At 40.2% G+C, this 25597-nt stretch overlaps 1 protein-coding gene across 3 annotated transcripts in view; it reads right to left on the bottom strand.

Moving 5' to 3' along the window:
• daam1a (dishevelled associated activator of morphogenesis 1a) overlaps positions 1–19425 on the bottom strand; it is a 182894-nt gene extending 163469 nt beyond the window's left edge. For 2 of the 3 annotated variants that reach the window (XM_078562726.1, XM_078562729.1), the window contains exon 1: positions 19302–19425. The gene's annotated coding sequence lies outside the window, so the exon portion shown is untranslated. The remainder of the gene's footprint in view (positions 1–19301) is intronic. The other variant, XM_078562727.1, reaches the window with a different exon arrangement.
• Positions 19426–25597: the final 6172 nt, after the last annotated feature.

Below are 25597 nucleotides of genomic sequence, written 5' to 3'. Positions count from 1 at the left end.
CTAGGAACGTGATGGAATACTCTCCACTTGCCTGGATGAGTGCAGCACCAACAACACTCAAGAAGCTCGGCACCATCCAGGACAAAGCAGCCTACTTGATTGCCATCCCATCCACAACCTTAAACATTCACTCCCTCCAGCACTGACGTGCAATGGCAGCAGTATGTACCATATACAAGATGCACTACAGCAACTTACCAAGGCTTCTTCAACAGCACCTTCCAAACCTGGGAATTCCTTTCCTAACAGCACTGTGGGTGTACCTACACCACATGGACTACAGTGGTTCAAGAAAGTGGCTCACCACCACCTTCAAGGCCAATCAAGGACAGGGAAATAAATACTGGCCTAGCCAGCAATGCCCACATCCAATGAAAGATTAAAATTTTATATCTGCAATCAAAAATTAAAACCAGCTCAAAATTAGTCAAACATACAAGAAATAGGAACTGACAAGGAACGATTAATAGCCATCCCAAAAAGTTCATGCCTGCAGAATATTTCCTAAGGAATCATTCCTTAACAATCCCTCAACCCAAAACCAATTTGAACATCCTTCAAAAACCACACCTTAGTCACAGTAATAATGGTTTAATAAAAACAGAACTGGTTTTATATTCTTTTGAAGGACAAGATGTATTTAAATAAAACAATTTAAAAGATGATCATGGTAGCATTATCTTCAGTGTAGAGCTATGTTTTTCCACTTCAAAACCAGACAATTGCTTTCAAGCCACAATGTAAGAGTGACAGCAGGATAAAAAAAAACCAAGAGCCTTCACCTACCTCCTTACTTCAAACCGAGTATTAGTGTGTTACCATTGGCACTTCTGCCCACCTACCATGCACATAAGTCTATTTTCATAATGAAAATTATGAGACATGGAGCCCTCTTTGGTGCAACTAGATTGCCCTGCAGAAATATAAGCAGCACTGATAACTTTATTTATTGTTACCCAGTTTTCTCTTGGTAATTCCAAGTTGAACTTGCCCCAACATCTTCACTGGCCTGCAAAACGGGTCTCTCTAAAGAGAGTGCAACGTACGTCAAGAATATATGTTTCTTTTGATTTAGCCAAAGAATGTTTTAAAATTATTGTTGCTTAATTTTTTATTAAATCTCAAATTATACAATATTATGAATTACCTATTAAGATTTGACAGAGCACTTTTTCCCATTGAAGGGCTAAAAAGTTAAATGCAAATATTAACCATAAGCACACTACACTCACTAGATCCAACAAGTGGATCACCAGAGTCATTTGCTGTTATGCCCATTTATTGCAGTTTAATAACAGATATTTATACTTTTTGCTAGCATTACTTTAGGAGAATTTTCTGCTCACAGCCACCTACTGCATCTTACGCAGGTTCAAAAAAGTTAAAAACAATTTTCCACTACTAATTAGATCAAGCACAAAAAACCTTTCTAGTTTTATTTAAAATCAGTATAATATTTTGAATTCTATGTACATTAACAACCGGGGATGTTATAACAGTGTCAGAAATTGAGATATCAGGCTACCTATTGCCTCATCAAGTACTTGAATGAGAAAAAGATTAACATACCTTACAGGGCAAGGAAGATAGTGCCAAAGTGTCTGTACAGTTTTGAACAAGAAAACAAGACTCTGGAATGGATAGACAGACTTTTTTGAAACAGCAGCCTATTAAACTGGGCTTTATTAAAAATACTGTAGTAAATTAACACATTCTGACGGAAATTCTGCTTAGAGATAAAGAATGGTTTAATTGTTCCTTATCCAAGTTCAGGCAGAAAACTATTCCAACAATCATATAAAGAGAGGTTAATCTGTCTAATTAAAACCATATCCAAGTCATGCAACAGGGAGCTTAAGGGTGCATAACATAATTAACTAAATTGTCAAACATCCATAGTCAAAAATACTTCTGGCTAACAAGCAGCAGAGCTCCTCGGGACTATCCTTCTACTTTGTATGTCCACTTCTACTTCATAACATCCAGTTTGAGTTAGGAATGTCACAGCTGTTTTCCATCTCTGCCAATAAGAAACCTTTCCACACAAAGGTTGCTCTAATGGAATTTAACACACAATATCCCTCTTAGTACTTATACATTTAAGAATCAAACACACTCAGCACAACGCAAAACACCAGAACAACTAATTTGTACCAACCTATATTTATTTTGCTCACTTGTTCTTGTCTCCATGTAGGCTAACAATAACTTGCATTTATATAGCACTTATGCACAAGAAATCCCAGGGCACTTCACAGGATGTAATCAGACAAAAATGGTCACCAAATCAAAGATTAGTCCATAAATCTTGAACATTTTTCTAAAATAAGGGAGGATGGGTTGGCGGGGGGGGGGGGGGGGGGGGATGCGGCAAGAGACTTTGGGAGGAAAAAAACAGGTGTAACTTTGCCTTCCAGAACAATCCTGGAGTAGTAAGCAGTTTAGGCAGAGAAGAGCAAGGCTCAATAGAGTTACACCATAGGCTGCTGTGCAGGGTTGAAACGCTGCATCATAGTACACTGCACCAGGCAGAATAAGGAGTTGATGCTTAGCCTATCCCGTCAATGCAATGAACCACTTCAGTGCACTTAGGGCAGCAGGGAAGGTCACTGCTCCGATTGCAGCTAAGCAGACTAATTTAAAAAAACAAATATGACAAAAGAGGATACAAGATTCTCTCTCTCGTTCGTTGTTGTTCATATGCAACACATAAAAGAGGAAAGGTGGGTTGAAGAGCAAGATGATCCCTAACGATCTCTGTTCAACAGCATGGTGCAGATCAGTATCTTAAGCATGAACCCACAGTGTAACACTCCATGACAATATCTGGGGCACTATAATAATATAGCAATTTGTTTTATTTTGTGACTCTTTTCCTGGAAAGGTTGGTTACAAAACTTTTGCTGCATAGGAGGGGAGGCTTTTTGAAGTGGCTGGAAATGTATTTTTCTTAAAATCTGCAATAGAACCAAAAGCAATATTGAACTCTACAGTGAAAACAGAACCTTACAAATAATTTGCATAAATAAATTAATAAAACTAATATTTGCATATTGTGCAGTAGCTTGCACTCAAGATAAATTTTCTTCCTCGCCCTGGATCGCCTTATATCCTTCGAGTCACATACATATTCAAAACAATTGGAAACAAGTAGAAATCCATAGCTTCTTTGTAAAATTACTCCAAAATAAATATCAAGCTAATATTGTCACCTCCTCGGTCTTCAGAGACCTTTTAAACTATTACATGCTAATTAAAGACGACTACTTCATCAGAATGATGGTACTGAGCATTGTATTAAACAATTTCCTGCAACAGAAGAGAATTTGGATTCAAAGCAAAAAAGAAATTTAACAACAGTGTTAGAGTTATAAACGTTACCAGTAACTGCACAATGCTATTTGAGCCCCGACTGGCAGTTTAGTAACTGAACAAATGTAAATTAACTAAACTATTTACTTATTTTACTCGTTTCTAAGGGAATGAAGCTAGCAATCAAACGCCAACAAAAAAATTCCAGTACAGAATGTTATATTAAATATAGACAACTATACTGGCATTGACCACAGGGATGAACATGCAGTGTTGATCAAGCAGCTTCCATTTGTCTAGATTATATGAAATAGTAAACAATTGCCATGTGAAATAAACTCATTAGGCAATAATTACAACAAAATGTTAAAGTCATTCATTCCTGTGAATACCTTGACCAAAATTGGGAGACAATGACCTAGGGATTTCCTGGAGACTTGCTCCATTGGAATAGCATATCTGACTTGTACTATAATTTCCTGGGGCTTGTAAAGCACAGGTCAACTTACATCATCATTCACACCATACTAAATTTTCCTGGCATACAAGTATTTACACCACTCTGCCATTTTGCCATTTTCCTCACCTTAACAGCTAGCTCTGCACCAACCCCCAATTAAAATCAATGGTGATAGTGATTTTGCTGAATGTATGCTGCTTTGATAACCACTGCCAGTTGGACTGTTAAATAATGGGGTTTGGGAAAAAAATTCAGGTTGGTGAATTAAACGTGTTGACAACTTTTGCACAAAAAGCTTCACTTAAAAAAGGAGAAAAAAATCTCAAACTGAGCACCTACTAAATTTAAATCATTTTGGGTAAGCCTTATTTTGTCACTTTTTAATGCACTTACAGGTTAGGGAACAGTTGAAAGCTCTTGGTGGGCTTGTCTGTATCACATTAAGTTGAAACACAATCCTGATACGTTCACTCTCGTTTAATAATTATTTTTGGCTGCTATCTACCTCACCATCCAGACTGTCATGGCAAATACTTCCATCTTAATTAACACTTTTCAGAAATAATCAGGCAGAATTCTTTTCATAATAGCCTTATTTGAGCAAATCATTGTAGCTTCACAAACATTGAGTCCAATAGGTTTTAATAACCCTTTCAGATTAGGATGTCAAACCCAAACTTAAATCAGACAGTTGTATTTTTGGCTCCCAGAGGTGTGGAGGTGATTTTAATCCTCAAAACAGGTGAGATTGGGTCCAGTTGGAAGGGTAAAACTTCTGAAACCAAAATCCAAACAAACAGTCTCAAACCCATCCACTTCTAGTTATAACAGAGGCAGGGTGGAAATAGACAACCAATCTGCTCTCAGCAAGTGAGTCCTCTGCTAGAGTTTTATATTTGTTTAGTGTTTCTATTTCTAACCCAAACTCTCCCTTGGACTCCAATTCCCCTCCTGACCTCTCCAAAACTTGTGATCTCCAACCTGCCACTGCTCCAATCTTTCCTCCCTGATCTCCAGCCCACTCTGAGCGTTGCTGGGGTTTGAACAGCATTCAAAAAAAATTTGCAGTTGCAACTTCCTTGCAGTTGAAGCTCCAGGTGTTATGGGGAACTGACACTTCTGGATTTAAATTGACCATAACTCCAAAACCCTGCCACGGTTTCTCCAAAATAGATACTAACTCCTAACACCAAAGTGGGTGCAGTGGCAAAGGTGGGCCTCCACCTCCCTGCAGTTGGAGTCATGTTGTCTCTAATTCGCCACTATACTCACTGCAATATATTCTCATTATAAATGCAGAGCATGTCAACAACGAGGTCAGTGCACCAGATAGCTAAACTTAAAGGTATATTTCTGATACTATTAGGAGGTTTTGACAGAGTAGTGGAGTGAAACTGTTTCCACTGACATCCACTAGATTTAAGGTCTTAGCAAAAACCCAGGGGTAAATGATGAGAATGTCTTTACACAGCTCTCTCGAAGGATTTGGAATACCCTAACTGAATGATCGTGGAAGGAGATTCAATCACAACTTTCAAAAGAGAGTTGCATATATACTTGAAAAGGAGGAATTTGCAACATTAATTTGTTTCAAAGAGCCGGAATAGGCCAGGAGAGCTGAATGACCTTCATTATGCTTTAATATTCTATGACAGTGCTGTTAAATTTAGGAACAGTAATACGGCAATTGACATCTATTTACCAATGATATTACAAGTCCAGGCAAAATAAAATTAAAATTTCATGATGGTGACTCTCCAATTAATTAATTTGCTGTAATGGTTTACAGTAATGAAATAAACCAATATTGGTCACATTTTCTATACAAAAAAGGCAAAACTAGCCAAGGCACCAAGATATCTAATGATGAAAATAAATAGAAAAAGATTTTAGAAAGTGAAAATCTACACTTTTTCCCTAGTATTAAAAAATGCAACTCAACATTATTCTAAATCTCACTGTGATTAGTATTTATTCATGCTAAGTATAATGCACAATCATATCCACTGAAGTATGCCCTACTTGTGCTTGTCAGGTTCATAGTATCAACAATATACAAAAATAATAAATTGTGAATAAAGAGCAAATTTTCTTGAAATTAGCATAATTTAGAAGTGAAATCCATTCCTTCTAATCATAAAAAGATTAAACCCCAGTTCAAATGCTAGTTATTGCATATCCGTAAACAGAATATAAACAATTGCAGCACCTGTCCTATATTAGAACAATAAAATCAAAACAAATACAGATTTTATATCAAGGATTATTGCTTTGGTCAGGGACATTGTTTTGCCCTGAAGTGACACTGTACATTTTACGGGACAAAGAACACTAAATACTACTGACTTAATCTGGAGTCAAATTGGCATCGGGAAAGAGAAATGGATGTTCTGAAAGGGTCTCCACCCAAAACATTAATCTTTCACTTCAAATGCTCTGAGTTACTGCATAAATTCCAACTGGTTCAACCGCAAAGGGTTGAGCTCCAACTAGCCCGTATTTGTTTTAGTCCAATTCATTTTTAGAGACATTTCTTAAATAAATGGATTTGATTGTCACCCAGCAGTGCTGACATGGGGGAGGGAATTCCTCTGCCAGGGAATATCCCAGCAGCTTGAAAAAGTAAGAGGAAACATAAGCACAGGGGAGGAAAGAGGGGAAAATTCCCCAACACCTTGGGGCTGCTCCCTAGCCTTACCTCTCCTCAATTTCAGAAAATGATTCATAGTCCATCTTAGAAGCATATTATCGTCAAGCTACTTGCACGATAAAAATAGCAGTACTTTATCTTATAAATCTGCTTCAATCATGAAAGTACCCCTGTAAATTGGAAAACATAAATGAACAACATTTGCATCATAAGTGCCTGTGCCACAGAACAGGAATTCAGGAATACTATTGCCCTGACTTCTCTGAAGGTGTGGAAAATCTGGAGCTGCTTCTTCCAACAGACCCCAAAAACTGCACTTGCATCATTCACCAAAGCACGTATCGCACGCAGCTAGCTGCAAGCCAAAAGATAGTTTTACAGAGTGACATCCACTAGAATGCACCTGCAGAAATCTTCCTGGCTGTTGATCTTCACAAATCCTGGCAGTTTTACATTCAGCTTACAATAAAACTGACACTGGGACTCGCATGTTAAAACAGCTAAAATATGCCAGTTGCTGCCAATGTCCGAAGAACACTGACACTTCTTGTGTACTGTAAAACCATCGGTATGCTGATAAGAGACATGGCAATCACTGGTCTCGAGTTCAGTGAAACTGCCACATTGTAAAAACCCATCCAGTTCACTAATGTCCTTTAAGGAGGAAATCTGTTGGCTTTACCTGGCCCGAACTACATGTGACCCCATATCCACAGTAATGCAGTCGTCTCTTAACTATCCTCCGAAAATGTCCAAGCAGGCCACTCTTGTGTAAAACTGCTACAAAAAAAAGTTGAAGAATAAACCTGGATGGACCGCCCAGCATTAGCTCCTGAAGGGTCTGTGGTAGGTATTGAGAGGCCCAACACACAGGAAAACACAAGAAATAGGAGTAGACCATATAGCCCATTGAGCCTGCTCTGCCACTCAATACGATCATGGCTGATCCTGGGCTGAAAACCTACTTGACCTCATCTTCCATAATCTTTCTGGTTAAAAATGTATTTGTCCATGACAGCACTGGAGCAGTGAGTGTTGCACAATCCTTATAGAGATCAAGTCTGGTCTTCACATGTTGTGTGGCACTACCACCATGATAATGCATTAGATTCAAACAGATTAAGCAACTCAAAATCTAGAAGCTCAAATCTAGACCACCATGATGCCCCACACGCCTCAATGGAAGGTATTCTACCACAATCTGTAACCTCATGGCCCAGCATAACCCTTACTCTACAATTACCAAGAAGCCAGGGGACCAAAACTGATTAAAAGTGACAGCAAGCCAAAGGCAGCACCATGCATGCCTTAAAGGAGGTGCCAACCTGAAGCTACAAAGGTGGACAGCATGCGTGCCAAAGAGAAATAGCATGCTACAGACAGAGCAAAGTGAGCCCACAACCAGATTAGATCAAGGCCCAGCAAATCCTGCCACATCTGGTCATGAATAGTGGAGGACAATTAGACAGAGGAACTGGCTCCACAAACATCCCATTCCTCAATGATGGCAAAGCCCAGCACGTGTGCGCAAAAGACAAGGCTGAAGTTTTTGCACTGGCGCACTTTAGCCAGATGTGATGAGTGGATGATCCACCTCAGAGGTTCTCAGCAGATTCTCACAGATGTCAGTCTTCAGCCAATTTAATTCACTTCACATGATAGGAAAATGGCTGAGCACTTTTGATACAGCAAAGGCTGTGGGCCCTGATAACATTCCGGCAATAGTACTGATGACTTGTGCTCCAGAACTAGCCACGGCCTAGCCAAGTGGTTCCAGTACAGCTAATACATTGATAACTACCTGACGATGCTCTGTTTACAAAATACAGGAAAAATCCAATTACTGTCCCAGTCTACTCTCAATCAGTAAACTGATGGAAGATTTCATTGACAATGCTATCAAGCGGTTCTTACTCACTAATGTGTTCACCAATGCTCAGTTTGGGTTCCACCAGGACCACTTGGCTATAGATCTCATTGCAGCCTTGGTCCAGACATGGACAAAAGAGCTGAATTCAAGAGGCGGGTTGAGAGTGGCTACCCTTGACATCAAAACAGCATTTAATCAAGTGTGACATCAAGGAGCCGTAGTAACATTGAAGTCAATGGGAATTGGATGGGGCAGAGCTCTCCACCGACTGAAGTCATACTTAGCACAAAGAAAGATGGTTGTGGTCCTTCAAGTCCAGTTCTCTCAGTCCCAGGACATCCAAGTTCCTCAGCTGCTTCAATCACTCTCCCTCCAACACAAGGTCAGAAGTGGGGATGTTTGCTGATGATCGTGCAATGTTCAGTTCCATTCACAACTTCAGGTAATGAAGCAGTTTGTGCCCATATGCAGCAAGACCTGGACGACATTCAAGATTGTAGTGATAAGTGGCAGGTAACATTCACACCACACAAGTGCCAAGCAACAAGCATCCTCAAAGAAAAAAAGACAAAAGGAGAATCTAATCACCCCTTTACATTCAACAGGATTACCATAGTTGAATTCCTAAATATCAGCCTAGAGATTACCGTTGACCAGAAGTTTAGCTGAACCAGCCATATATATACCGTGGCTACAAAGGTGGGTCAGAGGCTGGAAATTCTGAACTGAGTTTCTCACTCCTGCCTCCCCACAGCCGTTTTACCATCTACAACACAGAAGTCAAGAATGCGAAATGCGCTCCATTTGCCTGGTTGAGCGCAGCTCTAACAGCACTCAAGAAGCTTGACATCATCCAGGGCAAAAGCAACCCACTTAATTGACAATCCTGTTAATTGCATATTTTCTTTATAGAGTTTAAATTAAGTTTCTAAATACAATACCCTCTCCACATCACCGACACACAGTGGCAGTGTGTACCATCTACAAAAATGAACTGCAACAATTCACCTATGACAGCACCTTCCAAACCTGTGACCTCTACCACTTAGAAGGACAAGGGCAGCACATGCACAGGAATGCTAACACCTGCAAATTCCCCTCCAAGCCATACACCATTCTTCACCGTCACTGGATCAAAATCCTGGAACTGCCTCAAGTATATCTGAACCACAGCAGTTTACGAAGGCAGTTTACATCACCTTCTTAATGGCAATTATGGATGAGTAATAAATGCAGCCTGGCCAACGAACAAAACAAAAAACAATGTTAAAAAGTGCTACAAGAAAAGCAGTTGCACAGGCCCATTTCAGGTCTAGCAAATACCCACTGCAGTAATGTGTGTTGACATGATTACAATCTCCTCCACCTTCAAGAAAAAGAAAATGCCCTTCAATGTTTTGACACAAAATAGAAATTAACAGTCAGTCATAAAGAGGTGCCTGTTTTGCATTACTAACAGAAATACTTCAACATCCGCTTAAAACTCAACTTGACTTGTGACCTGAGACTTTGCTCTTAGGTTACAATCCCAGACATTCATGGAATATCTCTGATAGCCCATAGGATAATTGTGTAGTATTGCCTCAGTGTATAATGCGATGAAATAGATGTAAAAAAAAAAAGACTGTCATATGACAGAAGTACACTAATGCTCTAACCATGTCATGAACAAATTCTCTGCGGCAACGATACAAAAATCCCTCCTTGTCTGTTCTGCAGCCTTTGACACTGTCCGCATTATCTTACTCCATTGTCTTTCCTCTATCCTGCTCAATGGGACTACTCAGTTGGTTCCATCTTATTGATCCAATCATAGCCATAGTACTCAATCTACCCTCACAAAATAACCTCTGAAATTGATCATTGGCTCCTCATCTTTATCTGCACATTGCCTTTGGTCAACATCAGCCACAGATATGGGATCAGCATCATTGCATAGTGACAATACCTGGCTCTACCTCTCCACCAATTCTCTCAATCCCTCCTCTGCCTTTGTGCTCCTTCAACAAAGTCTTCGATGAATCTCAAATTCCACCAGTTAAACATTGAAAAGCTTGAATCCACTGTTTTTAGCCCCATCACAAACTCCACTCTTTTGCCGCCAACTCCATCCCCTTCCCAGGTTACTGGTCTCAGACTGAACCAGACTGTGCATGACCTCTACATCCTGCTCAACACCAAGATGAGTTTATGACCCCATATCCTCCCCATCAAAAGGCCAGGTACTTCTGCTTCTAAAGCTCACACTCTCCTCAATATACTGCTGAAAAACTTTTATACATACCTTTCTCAATTATTTCTTTGCCCTCTTTGCTGATTTCACAGTCCTTCACCCTCCACAAATCCAGCTAATCCAAAACTCTCCCTGCAAAGAGTCCTGCTCATCAATTACCACAAACTTAAAATATTACTTCAAGGACTGCAAAAAGACTATCAATATTTATCATTTCTAAATAATGTAAAACTGCACCAATCATCTGAACACTTTAACTGGAAAGAGGCACAGATCATTGTCATACTTTGTATGTTTCTGTTAGATTCCAAGGCTGCAAATTACCAATAAAGTACTGCTGCAATAAAGCCTAAAAATGTCCATAATTAGGAAAGAGCCAGTCAGTCACCCACTCACCAACAGAGTAATGCACTGATTATAATAATTTTACACGACTGATCTGAGACTGTGTGTTTCAAAGACATGAGCCCTTTGCTAATTTGAGTGACTGGGAATCACACTTTTGCTGTCAGTAGAGGGCTCTGCATGTGCACAGCTCTGCTCCCAGCAAACACGTTTTGAGAATGCAGGAAAAAATCCTGCTTTGTCAAAACATTCAACAACAAAAAAAATCTGCTTTTGTTTGGAAAGTACCAGGAATTCCAAAAGAACATCCAAGTCCTTTATAAATCAGATTTGTGCTCAGCACTGTGGAGCACAGTTAAGGAGAAACATCTCCTAGTCAGAAAAGGTACAGGCATGGAGTTACACTGTTACTCTGGTGTCACTAGAATTGCTGTACAGAAATAGATAAATGGTGGCACATTACACATTTGGAGCCATCAGGAAGCATGCAACTTGTTTACTCTTCAAACTCATGGATTATATCCTTCCTGTCACTGATGATTTTCCACATCCCACTGCTTCCCATTAGCAAGTCTACATGCATCCTCTTTACTATAAAAATTCTTAGAATAGGAAAGCACTAGTAGGAAATGTCTCATTCCACAATTCAGAGCATACTGCAAATCATTGTACAGAGCAAAGTCAATTTCATTTTTAAATTAAGGTTATCCTATTTTATTACCATTATATGCAACTGTTCAGCTGACAAATCACACCATGGTCCCCCACTGAACAGCTGTCATTCCTGCACCAAAATATAGAGATACTAAGAGGTTCCTGAAAAAAATGATTAGCACTGCAATAAAATTATTCAATTCCGTCCACTTTTTCCACATGCCAACAGAACCCAAATGTGTGCGGTCTCAATAAAAGTTATTGCATCAAATATTGTGAAGCAGCTTTGTAATCTCCAATTTAATAACATTGGATCTAAATTGAAAAGCAATTTTTTCCACCAGTCTTTAAATTTTGAAAGTTATGAGTTGGTCCTACTATCCAAACGTCATCCAAGAAGTTAATCTAGAATAGTTTTAGTTATAATACAATTACATCTTTCTAAAAGCCTTTGATACATCACATTAAAAATCTAATTAGTACATTCTGGACATGAAATATTACTCATTGTTCCTCTCCATGAGGTAGTTTATAATTCAAGTAGTGATAATATCATTAACAATGAGCTCACTGAACAACTGAAATTTCTACAAAGCATAATCAGCATTCTATTTCTAAAAGTAACAGCTTTTGTTGTATCCAATATTGACTAAATAATTCAATCACAAATGGACGTTTTGCTCCAGTGATATCACATGTGGAAACTTCAGCTTACAAAAACAAAATATGTTGGATGTATGCAGGTCAGTCAGCATCAGTTGAGAAGGCAAGTTAGCATTTCATCTTGAAATCCCCAGAACTAAAAAAATAAATAAACATTTACAGAAATGGGTCAAGGGGATAAAGGATCAGGAAACAAATATTACAATCTCAGAATGAGTTAATGGGCTGCATAACATGCAGCCAAACAGAAGATCATTGAATGTTATAGGTGAGTGAGGCAGTAAAAAGACATTTACAAAAGGACCAAAAGACATATCAACAGCCAAAATGGTCAGAAGTCCACCCAAGCTAAAAAATAGAAAGAAAAAAGAAAAACAAAAGCAAGTCTATTTATATAGACCTTTTATTAAAAAATGCAAATATTGGAAACACACAGCATGTACATCAGTCCCATAAAATAGAATAGGCCACAAGAATGTAATACCCCTGTCCACCCAAAACCTGTGTTCTGACACTAGGTCAATACTGGATCATCAACCTGCCTCTCCTTACACTCAACAGCAACCACCTCAACCTCTCTTCACTTCCTACTGTAAAGGAATAGGACAAAGGAATATATAGCTAATGACCGTAGTTATCAAAGCCAAATATCCAAAAAGAGAAACTAACATAATGAGTGAATAGTAAGTGGATGAGAAGAGGCATGCCCTTGATAGTATGGGAGTCAAGAGTAGGGCCACATGATAAAGATGAGTATAGTTTACATTTGAAAAAGGTAACAAATTTAATTCTCATGATCAGAGCAAGGGCAAGAAACAGCGCCAATACAAATCATCAAGTTTTTCCTTTAATCTATTCTTGGAACATGCACAATGTTGACAAGGCTGGCATTTATTGGCCATCCATAATTTCTCTGAGAATAGCTGAGTGAGGGCAGCTAAAGTTCAAACATAAATAGAATTACCTGGAAAAACTCAGCAGGTCTGGCAGCATCGGTGGAGAAGAAAATAGTTGACGTTTCGAGTCCTCATGACCCTTCGGCAGAACTGAAGTATAGTTAGGAGAGAGGTGAAATATGAGCTATATAGAAATATAAGCTCAAACATATTGGTCTAGAGCTGGAATCACGCACAGGCCAGACCAGTTGAAAGCTTGCATATGTTTGGAAAAAGCCAGGTTACGTTAGGGTTAGAGGAAGTATTATGAATTCAAAAGGAGTGCAAATTAAAGTAGTAAACAACTTAACGGGGACAAAATCATTTTTCAAAAATCCTCTATTTCCTGTGTTTTGGATTTTCTTTTTTAAAATGTCTTTTCACTCACTCACCGAGATATTGTTTACATCAGTTATAATGTTCTGCTTCACTATAAATCAAAAATCTGCTTATTTTAAAATCGGTGAGAGAAAGTTATGTTTGAGTCTAAAATGTTTCAGGTCTCAGTTTTGAAGGTAAAAAACAAAAAAGAAAAAAATGCTGAAAATTCTGCCAAACCTGCTGAGTATCTCTGGGGAGAAAAACCCAAGTGCAGAGTCAATTTTGAAGAACTCTACAATTTTGGGAAACTCTTCATTGTAACTATGGTTTAACAACTGCACTTTTTTTTCGTAAGGATATTCACTTGCAGCTGGTTTAGGCAAATTTCCTCAATCTTTTGCACTGCTTTCAAAGTACACCCAAAATGCCCTGCCACTCATTTATGTACCTCCATCCGTGCAAAGGGCCAATTTGTTGGTGATTTTCTTCAGTTAAAAAAAATTCTTAGGAAAACTGCATTATATTTAAGGAGAGTCTTCCTGCCCCTGATATTAATTGGAAACCAACAACTCCAGAACTCCACTAAAAGTACCAAAATGTCCTCCTGGAGGAGTCTTACCTCTCATTGCACGGTGTACTGATAATCTGAGTTACACTGCTTCATTTGCATTGATGCAAAAAGAATAGTTTTGTACTGAAGTGTCAGTGATACATTAGCTACATCCTTAACCAGCAATGCATCATCACCATAGAATGAGAAAATATAAGCTCCATTCTAATTTTACTTCCTTCCCTCCTTGCAACATTTCCTTAGCAATCAGTCATAGTAGCTGTTGTTTGCAGGTTGCATTACTTTCCTGTGGGCATCACAAAAGCATGTGAAAAATAAATGACTGAGATCAGGAACTCAACCAGTGTTCATGGGCTGCAACACTACTACATAATGGAGTGCTACCCAAGTGTTTCATCACCACATGTTGGTTGCAGCAGCACACCTGTGATTCACACCAGCTGGCCAAATTACCATCCTTTTCTCTCCCACACCAAAACAAGTTTGAAAGGACAATTTATTTATTAGATACCAAGGTGTACTCAAAAAAGAACAACTCAACTCCAAGAATAAATTGTAGATCTTCGGTCCTTGTCTTTTTGGAAGCAAACAAGAAATGCCTGTTTTTAAAAAGTATTTTTAAAGCAGCAGTATTACAAATCCAAGAAGAAAGTTCTCTTTAAACTGACACATTGAATATACTGCTGTAGAACAAAAACATGTTCTAGGCTTGAAAGGTGCAATTTAATGAGATGACAGGATCTGTATGCCTCAAGGTCAAATATATATGTGTATAACAAATTCCGCTATCGTCTACAAACTGCATTAAACCAAGGCATGAACAAAAACAGCTTCAATCATACATTGCAAAATCTGTTATATATGAAACAAAATCAAACCAGCAACCAAAGTTCAAAACAAAAAAAAAAGCAAATAACATATAACCTCCAACAAAAGGAAGGCCATCAACTGAAAGATTACTGATAATAACCAGTACCTCCAAGAGAAAAATATTCCCTTAATACAACTTGAGAAGTTATCCACATTGTTCGAAATAACTGCAATTTATAGTAACACTTATGCCTTGCACCAAACGCAGATAAACTATTTCTGTGAAATATCACATACAATTCAGTGATACCATTCTGTCCAGTCATAGCTAATGTGCAGTTATTACTTGCTCCAGCTGCAAAACATCAATTCCTACATTGAAGAAAAATGCTGCAATATTAGCAAGTGAATCAATTTCACACATCTTTACTGTTTAAAAACAAAAAGGAACTTATACTTCTGTTTCAAGTCCTTATGCTCCCACTTTTCGTTTACAGACCTTAAAATGTTGGAATTTGGCATCTGCTTGCTCATACACTGGTCTAATTGCAATGAGGGCACAACTACTCAGTCAGATCTACAATCCCATAAACTTGAAATCTGCATTATGCAATGTGCTGCTGGAAATCTTTTTGCATGTGACTTTACTTCCCTGGGGAAGATGAAAAATAAATTTACACTAGAACAGAATGACCTATAATCAGATTAATTAAAATTACTCTTTTTATACCACTAGTATCTTGCCCCTCAGCATTTAAAACCCTTTCTTCAGCAATCCCGTTTCTGAAGGATATTTAATTGATTTGCAAAACATTACACTGACAATATATAATTATAAACTAGCCCAAGATTGGGTTTCATACCAAACATTTGATGCAATTGCAGCTTTGAATGCACATCCACATGCCCCACCAAGGAATTCTACAAGCAGTATTCTGAACAGATATCTTTACTATTACTTCTAAAATAAGTCATCAAACATTAAATAGTGTATGTTGTAAACCACGGTTGTAATCTGACTAACGTAATATTACATTCGGTATATCATGCAGTTATATGTGGATGTGAAGCATGTCAATCAACATGATATCCTCCTGTCCTGCATCACAATAATTATGTTCACAACATATATTTCAAAATTAAAAATACTGTTTCAGCCATAAAAATCACAGAATTGAAGTATTGGGACAAATGCAGGATGTTATTAAATATGCTGAAATGGCATTTACAATCTGAGAACGAAGTTCAACCAATTTAGGGCAGAATCTGTACATTTCTAAAAGATATAGTGAGTCAAAACTGATTTGTAACATTTAAGGTGATTTGTCAAAAAGGTGTAAGAACCTACACATTGTCAACATTTAGAATGACAGGACAATTTGTAATATTACATCACAGTGGAATCATGATGAGTCAAACTCGGATGACACAAAATTCCAGTTATGTCAGAAGTCGCCAACCATCCCTGCCAGCAGAAAAGCAAATCTCTTAGAACGATGCCTGTTATAAGCCAAATCCTGCACTGGTAGCTCCAGATTAACCGAATTTCTCTAAGCTTGTCGTATGATTGTGCCGACCAGAGCAGAGTTAGACTACACGAGCACAAAATCATGGAGTGCTGGGCAAGCCAACATTTGACAGAGATCTCCCTGTGAAAGAATGTGCAAAGCCTGGGAGTATGGCTAAACCTGTGGAGAAAGTTAAAAAAGTGTTGACTGGAGAGAAAGAAAGCAGAGCAAGGAATGCGTTACTGTTATGGTCTGCATCAGCATGAAGCTGCCACTTTTTGTGATAGGGAAGTCCAAGAAGCCACATTACTTTGCGAGCATCAAGATACTACCCATGCAGTACAAGGCCAACAAAACCACCTGGATGGCCTCCAGCATTTTTGATGCACAGAATAGAAAAGTGAACAAAACATATCAACGAAAGAAAAGGAGGTTGTCATCATTATAGACAACCATCCCGCACACTCCAACATCAAGAGCGTCAAGCTGATATCCTTGCCTCCTAACACCACAGCCAAATTCCAACCAATGGATCAAGGGGTGATTAGGAACCTGAAAGCCTATTACCAACAACACCTGATCTATCAGGTCAGAGGGCATCAATGAGGAGTACAATCCAACTGTTCTAGAGGCCATGTTCATGATGGAGGTGTGGAAGATGGTAATGGAAGCCACAATTGCCAACTGCTTCCACCACACAGGGTTCAAACAGGTTACGACTGCGTTAGATGTCGAGAACAAGGAGGAGCAGGGCGAGGACAACCGACCCAATGATGAACGATGCATGACAGAACTGACAGATGATGCCATCTTAGATGCAGTACATTCTTCAACCAAGGAGACCAAATGACCCTGAAGAGTTCGAGATGAATGCCCACCCGCTCACCCACCTGTTACCCTCGCCGATGCCACAAAGATTGTAGAGATGCTCTGGGATTTCGTGCTGCAGCACAAAAACATGTTTGGCTTCACTGTAGACATGACAACTGTATCTCGCTGGTCTGAAAACAACATACTAAACAGAAGATGATTATGGAGTTTTTCCCAGAGCTAAATCCCGACCTTTTGCAAGGTCAAGTCGTGGCAAGGTGTGATCAACTTGAATTTCCACACATTTACTGCGTTTTCATTTGGCATTTGCATCTGTTGTTTATCCATAGACCACGTTTGTAGGCATATCTGGTTGCATAGAGATGCATTCATTTGGGGATGGGGCCTCCTGGGCTATCAGGAAGCTCCGCTTAACACGAATTTGGAGGTGGATCCCCTGGGATTCAACTGATGGAGATTTTACTTATCCCTTTAACAAGAAATAACAACAAGCTTTGCAAACAAGCAGTTTCGATCCCAAAGTTCTGATCAATTACTGTAGAGGTTAAAATCTTCAAATGCCCTTAAGTAACCTCAACAATGCATTAATTTATGCCGTGATCGCTTGCTTAAAAATGTCTAGATTGCTTTAAAAGCTTTGTATATTCACAGAAGTGTGTTATTTAGTGTTGACTGATCTAACATTGTTCTTCGTACCAAGGTAAACAACCTTCGCCCAAAACATCTGTCGATGTAGACGGAAGAGTTCGCCCACGCCCGAATTGTAAAATTGCAGCCTGTGTTCATAGCCTCCAATTCAATCCTGCTCATCCGAATAGACTCTGATACAGTTATGAAGGAATGAAAGTCAGTACGCCCACCTATTTTCTGTAGCATATTCTTCTTCCTTTTACGAAACTATGCCTATTGATCCTGTTAAACCTTTTCCTCCAGTGACCTCACGCACAAATCGGACACACCCAAAATTACCATTCTATCACATAATCCAAACACATATCTGATCGCAGTACAGACACCAATCCTCGCCAGGCTCCCTCACTCAGTTTAGCCTCCCAGTCATATTTAACTGCAGCAATTCTGTCCCTAATATTGCCCTCCTCCCAAATCGCAGGGTAAAACTGGCGGACTTATACATACATTTCTAGTGGAGGTAGATTGGATGCAAGTGTTTTCCCGACTCTCGGTTCCTCAATGTTCCTCAACGTGCCAGTCTGACAAAGTTCAAATGATGAGTCCACTCGTATGATTCCAGGTCAGAGCCCACACTGAAACCACAAAGCAAACGCTCCCAGCTTCCAGCCGTTTTAAATGTACCATTTCCATTAGGCACCACACATAGAAGGGTGGAGGCAGACTACTACGAACAGAAACATGGAATCCCTTTACAGGTGATTTGCCTTCATCAAATTCCAGTTCCCAGTCCCCAATCCCTAGGTCTCCCGAATCGGGAATATTTAAACAGCAGCACGCCGCAACCTTCAAACATTCAGTAGTAATTAATTACAACTTGCTTTATATTATTGCCATTTTATCTAAGCCATTTCACAGACCATTAAAAAAGTAAAGCCACCTCCTACCCCACCGTCTTCAACCTCACCTTAACACAAAAAAAAGCAGCAGCCACAAAGGCTGACAAACAAAAGATGAAGCGCAGGATGGAGCTGGGAAAGATTAATGATTTCTGACATGTGGGCTTGGCATTTTAATTCCGTGAGCCAGAAGAAGAAAATCAGCCGAACAACTGAGACATTCTTCGCTGCTTCTCCGGCACCAAATCCCGCCCGCCCCAAAACTCCTCTCCAGACATGAAAGTAACAGCTGCAAATGGGTGGGATTTGGGCACTCGGGTTAAAAAGCCTCCCCATCGGTGAAAGGCAGAATGAGTGTAGAAGGCTGACCGGAGACAAGCCTGCAAACTCCCGGCGTTTCCTTTTGTTGCAGAGAGTAACAGACTGGCCTGACAATACCTCGCAGACACAGGGGTCCCGGTCCCACCCACAGCCCTGCACTAACCTGAACATTTTCCACACACTTTCCCCTGATGAAAGCGGCCAACAGAATAAAGAACCCCAGCCGCAAATGTCACCTTCCCTTGGGTGGGTGGGGGGGGGGAGAAAACAGCAACAGAAATTGCTCACCAACAAATTCCATCCATCCGTACAGCAACGTCCATATTTTTTCCCCTCTTTCTTCTTTACAAAAGGATTCAGTTTAACAATTTCCTCTCACTGCAGGTGACATCATCCTGTTTCACCCCACCGAAGGCAGCAGTGGGCTTCGTGCGCATGTGCCGCGGAGGGCGCGCTGCACCTTGGGAATTGTAGTTCATCTGTGGGCGCGGGTTTGACGCAGGGGAACAGCCAATCGGACAGAACTACAATTCCCAGGGGCAAGCAACGACTTCATCATCTGCAAAACCCGTAGCTATTGGCTGTAGATAAGGTGCGGGCTGCTGATGGTAGCGCTGCTCGCATTGGCTGGGTGCTGGAAGCTCTGCTCAGGCACTGGTTGCAATGCGGCTCACGTGCGCTGCTTGGCTCGTGGCCCGGACTATGCGAGGTCCACGAGCCTCACACCTGGCGCAGGCGACAGGTTTTTGCTGAGGGTGCTGCACTCTGTACCCCTGGAGCTGCACCGTGAAAATTCACTTGAAACTGCAGCAGGCTCTCTGCTAAAAGCAAAACATATTCTTATGTTTTAAAATTCTGGTTCCATAATCGCGTACTGGCGTCACGCCTTATCTAAACCCTGAACATTTGTCGTTGTATGTCAATAAATGGATCATCGCTCATAGTTTCTACTGGCATGTGAACGCCTTAAAGTTAATTATTGCCAAGGTCAAGCTAATGTTGCCTTTTAGTTTACCAAGGATGTGCATTTCAAATTCATCAAAATGGCCAGATCTTTCTAAACGTTATAAAAATAGAAAATGCTGTAAAAATTCAGCAGGTCTGGCAGCATCTGTGGAGAGGGAAACAGAGAGTCTCTTCAGAGATGCTGCCAGACCTGAATTTTTACAGCATTTTCTGTTTTTATTTCAGATTTCCAGCATCCGCAGTACTTTGCTTTTATCTTTCTAAACGGTGTTCTGAAGACCGCCTATGTTAAATTTGTGTTCATGACCATAGGACAAAGGTCTATTTGGATACAGTCAGGTAGAAATGTTTCCTCTGAACAACTCTAGGCTGGGGCAAAACTGAGGACACAAGGAGCCATATGGCTTTTATTACACGTGTGTCAAAGATCGAATATACAGATCTTCCACAAGAGTGTAATATAATACGTATCTCAGGAATCCACGGTTGTTTATACCAACAGCATGTTTAAATTAGCGGTTAAAATGTGTTCTAACTTTTTTTGCAAACTGGGCATTGGTTCGATCCAAATAAATTATTTGCTGACACTTTTGTGATTTAAGGTTTGTTTTAAAAGCTAAATTGAGGAGGTCGAAACCAATGACCACAACTGGTTTGAAAGATCTGTCGATTGACTGACATCGTATCGTATGCATATAAATGCGAGTCTTTTATTCAAACACTCGATTGTGATAGATAATAGGTTATGTACGTGTAATAATTATGAACATTTGTAATAGTAATTTAAAACGTTTTCACAAACATTGGAAAAATACATTCATCCGTTGAACACTTCTTGGCACAATGTTTTGTGTATATTTCAGGTTTAAATAGTTTGTTTATCTGTTTATTACAGTAGTTTACAAACTACATGGTTCATATGTTTCAAGTTAAACTGAAAAAGCTTCTACATTTCCCGTTACTTTTCAAACAATAGAAGCCAGTCGAACAAAAGAGTATTTACTCAAAGCTGGTCAATTTGCTACATAATTTCTAAAACAAATTAAAGTAAAATCAATAAATATAGTAACATGCCCTCAATATTCAAAGGATGTTTGCCGAAGTAATTTTCTGTAATTACATTGAGCGATAGCTTCTGTTTCATAGACTCGTTTTACAACATTACCCCAGTAAATTGAAATGCAACAAAATGGCATCGTTGTCTTGAGATGACCACATAACTCAATTTCTACAAAGAAATGGAAACTGGACCCTAATGGAATTCTAAGCCCCAGGCAGATTAGTTTCTAGATAATTGTGTATAATTTGAGATAGCAATGCTGTGGCACATCAAAGGCATCAAATGCAATATCTATACACTTAATGAACTCTTAGCCAAATTACTTCAGTACAAATGATCCTAAACCAATGAGCACTTACAAGCAACCTGCTCACCTATGCTCAGTTTGGGTTCAACCAGGACCACTCAGTTCCAAACTTCATTACAGCCTTGGTCCAAACATGGACAAAAGAGCTGAATTCCTGAGGTATGGTGATGGTGACTGCCCTTGACATCAAAGCAACATTTGATCGACGGTGACATCAGGAGCCGAAGTAAAATTGAAGTCAGTAGGAATCTGAGGGGAACTCTCCACTGGCTGGAATCATAACTACCACAAGAAGATGGTTGTTGGAGGCCAGTCACCTGAGCCCAAAGTCATTGTTGCAGCATTTCCTCATGGTAACGTCCTAGGCCCAATCATTTTCAGCTGCCTTATCAATGACCTTCCCTCCAGCATATGGCCAGAAGTCATGATGTTCATGATGATTGCACAGTTCCCAGTTCCTCAGATAATGAAGCAGTCCATGCCTGCAAGCAGCAAGACCTGAAGAACATCCTGGTTTGGGCTGAGAAGTGGCTACTAACATTTGTGCAATGCTAGTGGCAGACAATGACCATCTCCAGCCAGAGGGAATCTAACCATCTCTCCTTGACATTCAATGGCATTGCCAATGTTAAAACCCCCACCATCAATATTCTGGGGCCCTCCATTGACCAGAAACTTAAATGAGCAAGACACATAAATACAGTTGCCACAAGAGCATGACAGTGGCTGGGAATTCTGCACCTAATGACTCCTCAAAGCCTTTCCACAACCTACAAGGCACAAGCCAGGAGTGTGATGGGATACTTTCCTGGATGAGTGCAGTTCCAACAACACTCAAGATGCTCAACGTCATCCAAGATAAAGCGTTAGGATCTCCCTAGATACTTTTAAAAAGAAATTCAAAAATAGCTGAAATGATGACACAACAAGATCTCACGTTTTAAGACATTTACTGTAACAAAAGACTAAAACAAAAGATTGACTAAACAAGGCAAGCGAAGAGCCCAAGCAGCCTTTGCGTTTTTCAGGAAACAATTAGTTGTAGATAACTAATATTGTAAATCATAGAATGGAATACCCTCTTATTTTTAGCACAACTGAGAAAGCACACTTCACAGGTATACGTCACAATATCCTTTAAGTGGTCATTCAATTCTCCAGAAAACAGTCCCAAGATGATTTTATCTCCCAAGGGTTTACTCTGTTCTTTTCCTTTCTCAGCCTGGTAACTTCTAACCACCGAACTGTACTTCATGCTGAGACTGTTACTGGAGATCTTTCCTATTGCACAACCTAGACAAATGTTCTAGCTTTGTTTAAACTCCTCACAAATTTGACCTTTTCAATCTGAGCACAAGCTTCCCACATGCATTTCAGTGCAGTGAACCATAAAGACTTTCAACTGCTAGCTATCCTCTCGCTCCCAGATGCCATCAGGCTAACCTACTTGTCTATGATATTCAGTGATATTTTAGGAAGGCTTGTAACTCGATCTTTACAATGGCTGCTTCTGCACCCTTCCCTATGGCAACGTGAATCACAGGAGCCTTGTTTCCAGGTTGAAATGCTGATTAGCTATTTTTTAGACCCCAACTCTATCCTATCCTGGAATCAAACGGACAGTTCAAAGCATACCCTTTTACAACTTAATATTCCTAACACTTCCCTGGGACTTGGAGACTCACAGCCTGTCCATTGGCATTACAGCTGCCTTTCCCCACTGCCTGTGCATATGAATACCTTGGACTTTTTCTCAGTAAAACAATCTAGGTTTTCCATTCATCTTTAGCAGCCACATCATCCAGACCTGTTGTCAGGCAGATTTCAGCGCAAGTTACATGACCACCTTCATTTTGCACTAAATTTAAAGACACAGGGCAGAATATTACCGTTGGCATGCGGGGGCGGGCCCAACACACAAACGCATAAAATGACATGTGATTACATTGGGCGTGCGTGCTGGAGGTGGCTGCGCAGCTGCTGAACTGTCAACGGCCCATTAAGGCCATTAAAAAAGCAATTAAAGTTGTTGACGATGCTGCCCATCCAACCTTAAGGTTGGCAGACAAGCGAAGAGCCCAAGCAGCCTTCACATTTTTCAGGAAACCTCATTCACGGGCAGGATGAGGTTTCCTGAAGGTTTCATAAAATAATTGAATAAATTTTGCTAAATTGACAAATATGTCCCTGTTCATGTCACACTATCACATAAGGGGACACGTCTAAATAATTTTTCCCTTAATTTATAGAAAAATTTAATTATGTACTTAATCTCCCTGAGGCCGCTCCGTGCCTCAGGGCGATTGCTGCGATCTTTCACGCAAATGCGCGAAAGAGTGCAGGCCCCGACTCTCCCTCCTCCCCCTGCCCGTACAGGTAGCACTGAGCGCCATGGAACATGTATTACTCTGGGCGGGCCTTAATTGGCCTGCAGCGTAAAAAAGCGGCCGATAGCCTGCGGGGATCGGCTCCGCGCCCGCCCCTGCCCGCTCCCGCCCAGCCCACCCGACATAGATAAGATTAAGCCTACAGTCCCAAAACATAATCTTATAAACCTCATAATTGTAACAAAAAGAAGTTAGCTTGCTTGGCACCCCATCCACCACATTAAACTTTCACCTCTCCACCACTGTTGCAACATGGTGCAAGATTCACTGCAGCAACTTGCCAAAGCTTCTTCAATAGCATCGCCAAACCCCGGACCTATACCAACTAGACGTACATAGGCAGCGGATGCATGGGAACACCACCACCTGCAAGTTCCTCTCCAAGCCACACACCATCCTGACTTGAAACTATATCACTGTTCCTTCATCATTCCTGGAACTGAAATTCCCAAAACTCGCTACTTAACAATACAATGGGAATACTTGCACCACATGGACTGCAGCAGTTCAAGAAGGTAGCTCATCACCACCTTCTCAAGGGCAGTTCATGATGGGCAATAAATTCTGGGCATACACCCACATCCTATGAATGAATACATTTTTAAAAATGAATCGCATATCATTTATGAAGTTGCACATAGCTAAAAAAAGTGACCAACAAACTGTCAGATCATCATAAATGCCTAATTGATCCACTAATGTGCTTTAGGGAAGGAAACCTGCTGACCTTACCTGTTCTAGCCTATACTTGACTCCAGACCTACACCAACATCATTCACTCTTAATTGCCCTCTTAAGTGGTCTAGCAAACTATTCAGCTGTATCGATAGGGATCAGCAATAAATGCCAGCTTTGCCAGAGGCGCCTACACCCTGAGAATGATTTTTTAAAAATTTTTACATTGCAAAGAGATTCTAACCATGATGGAAAAGATTTCATTGCCTTAAATGTTTATGCAATCGATTCCTTCAGGAAGCAACAGATATTCATTGTAGCACCAGCCAGTTGTCCATGCACATATGTATTCAGTACCTGAGCAAACACCTTAATTGCAGGGCCACACAGTTCATGCAATTTGGCATGGCCCATACACAGGTGAATGAAAGGAACATCAACTTTAAATGTATGGCTGATTTTCCAAGGGCCAAAGAGCCCTATCCTACGGTCACAAATGTCCATGTGGAAAATGATGAAAATGTCTACTCTAGTTGACATAAGCAAGAACTACAGGCTGACTTATTGCCTGCAACAACTTCTAAGCAGATGCATGCAAAGAAGTTGAGGATTGCAGTTACCTTGGCTGGGATGCTTTTGTTTTACTATCTGTGATGGTTGGATGCAGGAGGGGACGCAACACTCTGACAGCCTCCTTAGAGAAGCACAGTTTTTATGCATTGGTCCTCAGAGAAGTGCAGATATGTCATCCGAGGTCTATACTCCCTGCTGGGAGGCAAGGATTTCTGCGAGTGTATGCCCTTCTATTTGTAGCTTCAGCTCTAGCTCTCAATTCTCCTTCCTCCTGAGTGACCTTCTCTTCCTCTAATCAGAGTTGAATTACCAGAAGGACCCCCTTGATTGAAAAATAGAATTGCCTGAAGCCCTTTGCAAGTTGAAACCATTCTATAGCAACAACAAAACACATTGGAATTGTCTCAGCAAAAGAAAATGTAATAAAAGACAAATATCTCCTGAATCTTTCCAGCATTCAATCTGAGGTCAGCTGAGCATCTCTTTCAATTTTACTGGAAATTGTCGTCCAAACTAGTAGCCCCTATGTTTTATGGGGCAATGAGTTGAGGAACTGGTGATAGCACCATGAGTGGAGGCTAAAATGGCATCTGGGACCTAAATGCCCATTACAAAT

The sequence above is a fragment of the Cetorhinus maximus genome, chromosome 18 (genome assembly GCF_964194155.1).
Source record: "Cetorhinus maximus chromosome 18, sCetMax3.hap1.1, whole genome shotgun sequence".
NCBI lineage: Eukaryota > Metazoa > Chordata > Chondrichthyes > Lamniformes > Cetorhinidae > Cetorhinus > Cetorhinus maximus.
Note: the sequence above shows the minus strand (reverse complement) of the source record. Positions and strands in the feature narration are given on the sequence as shown.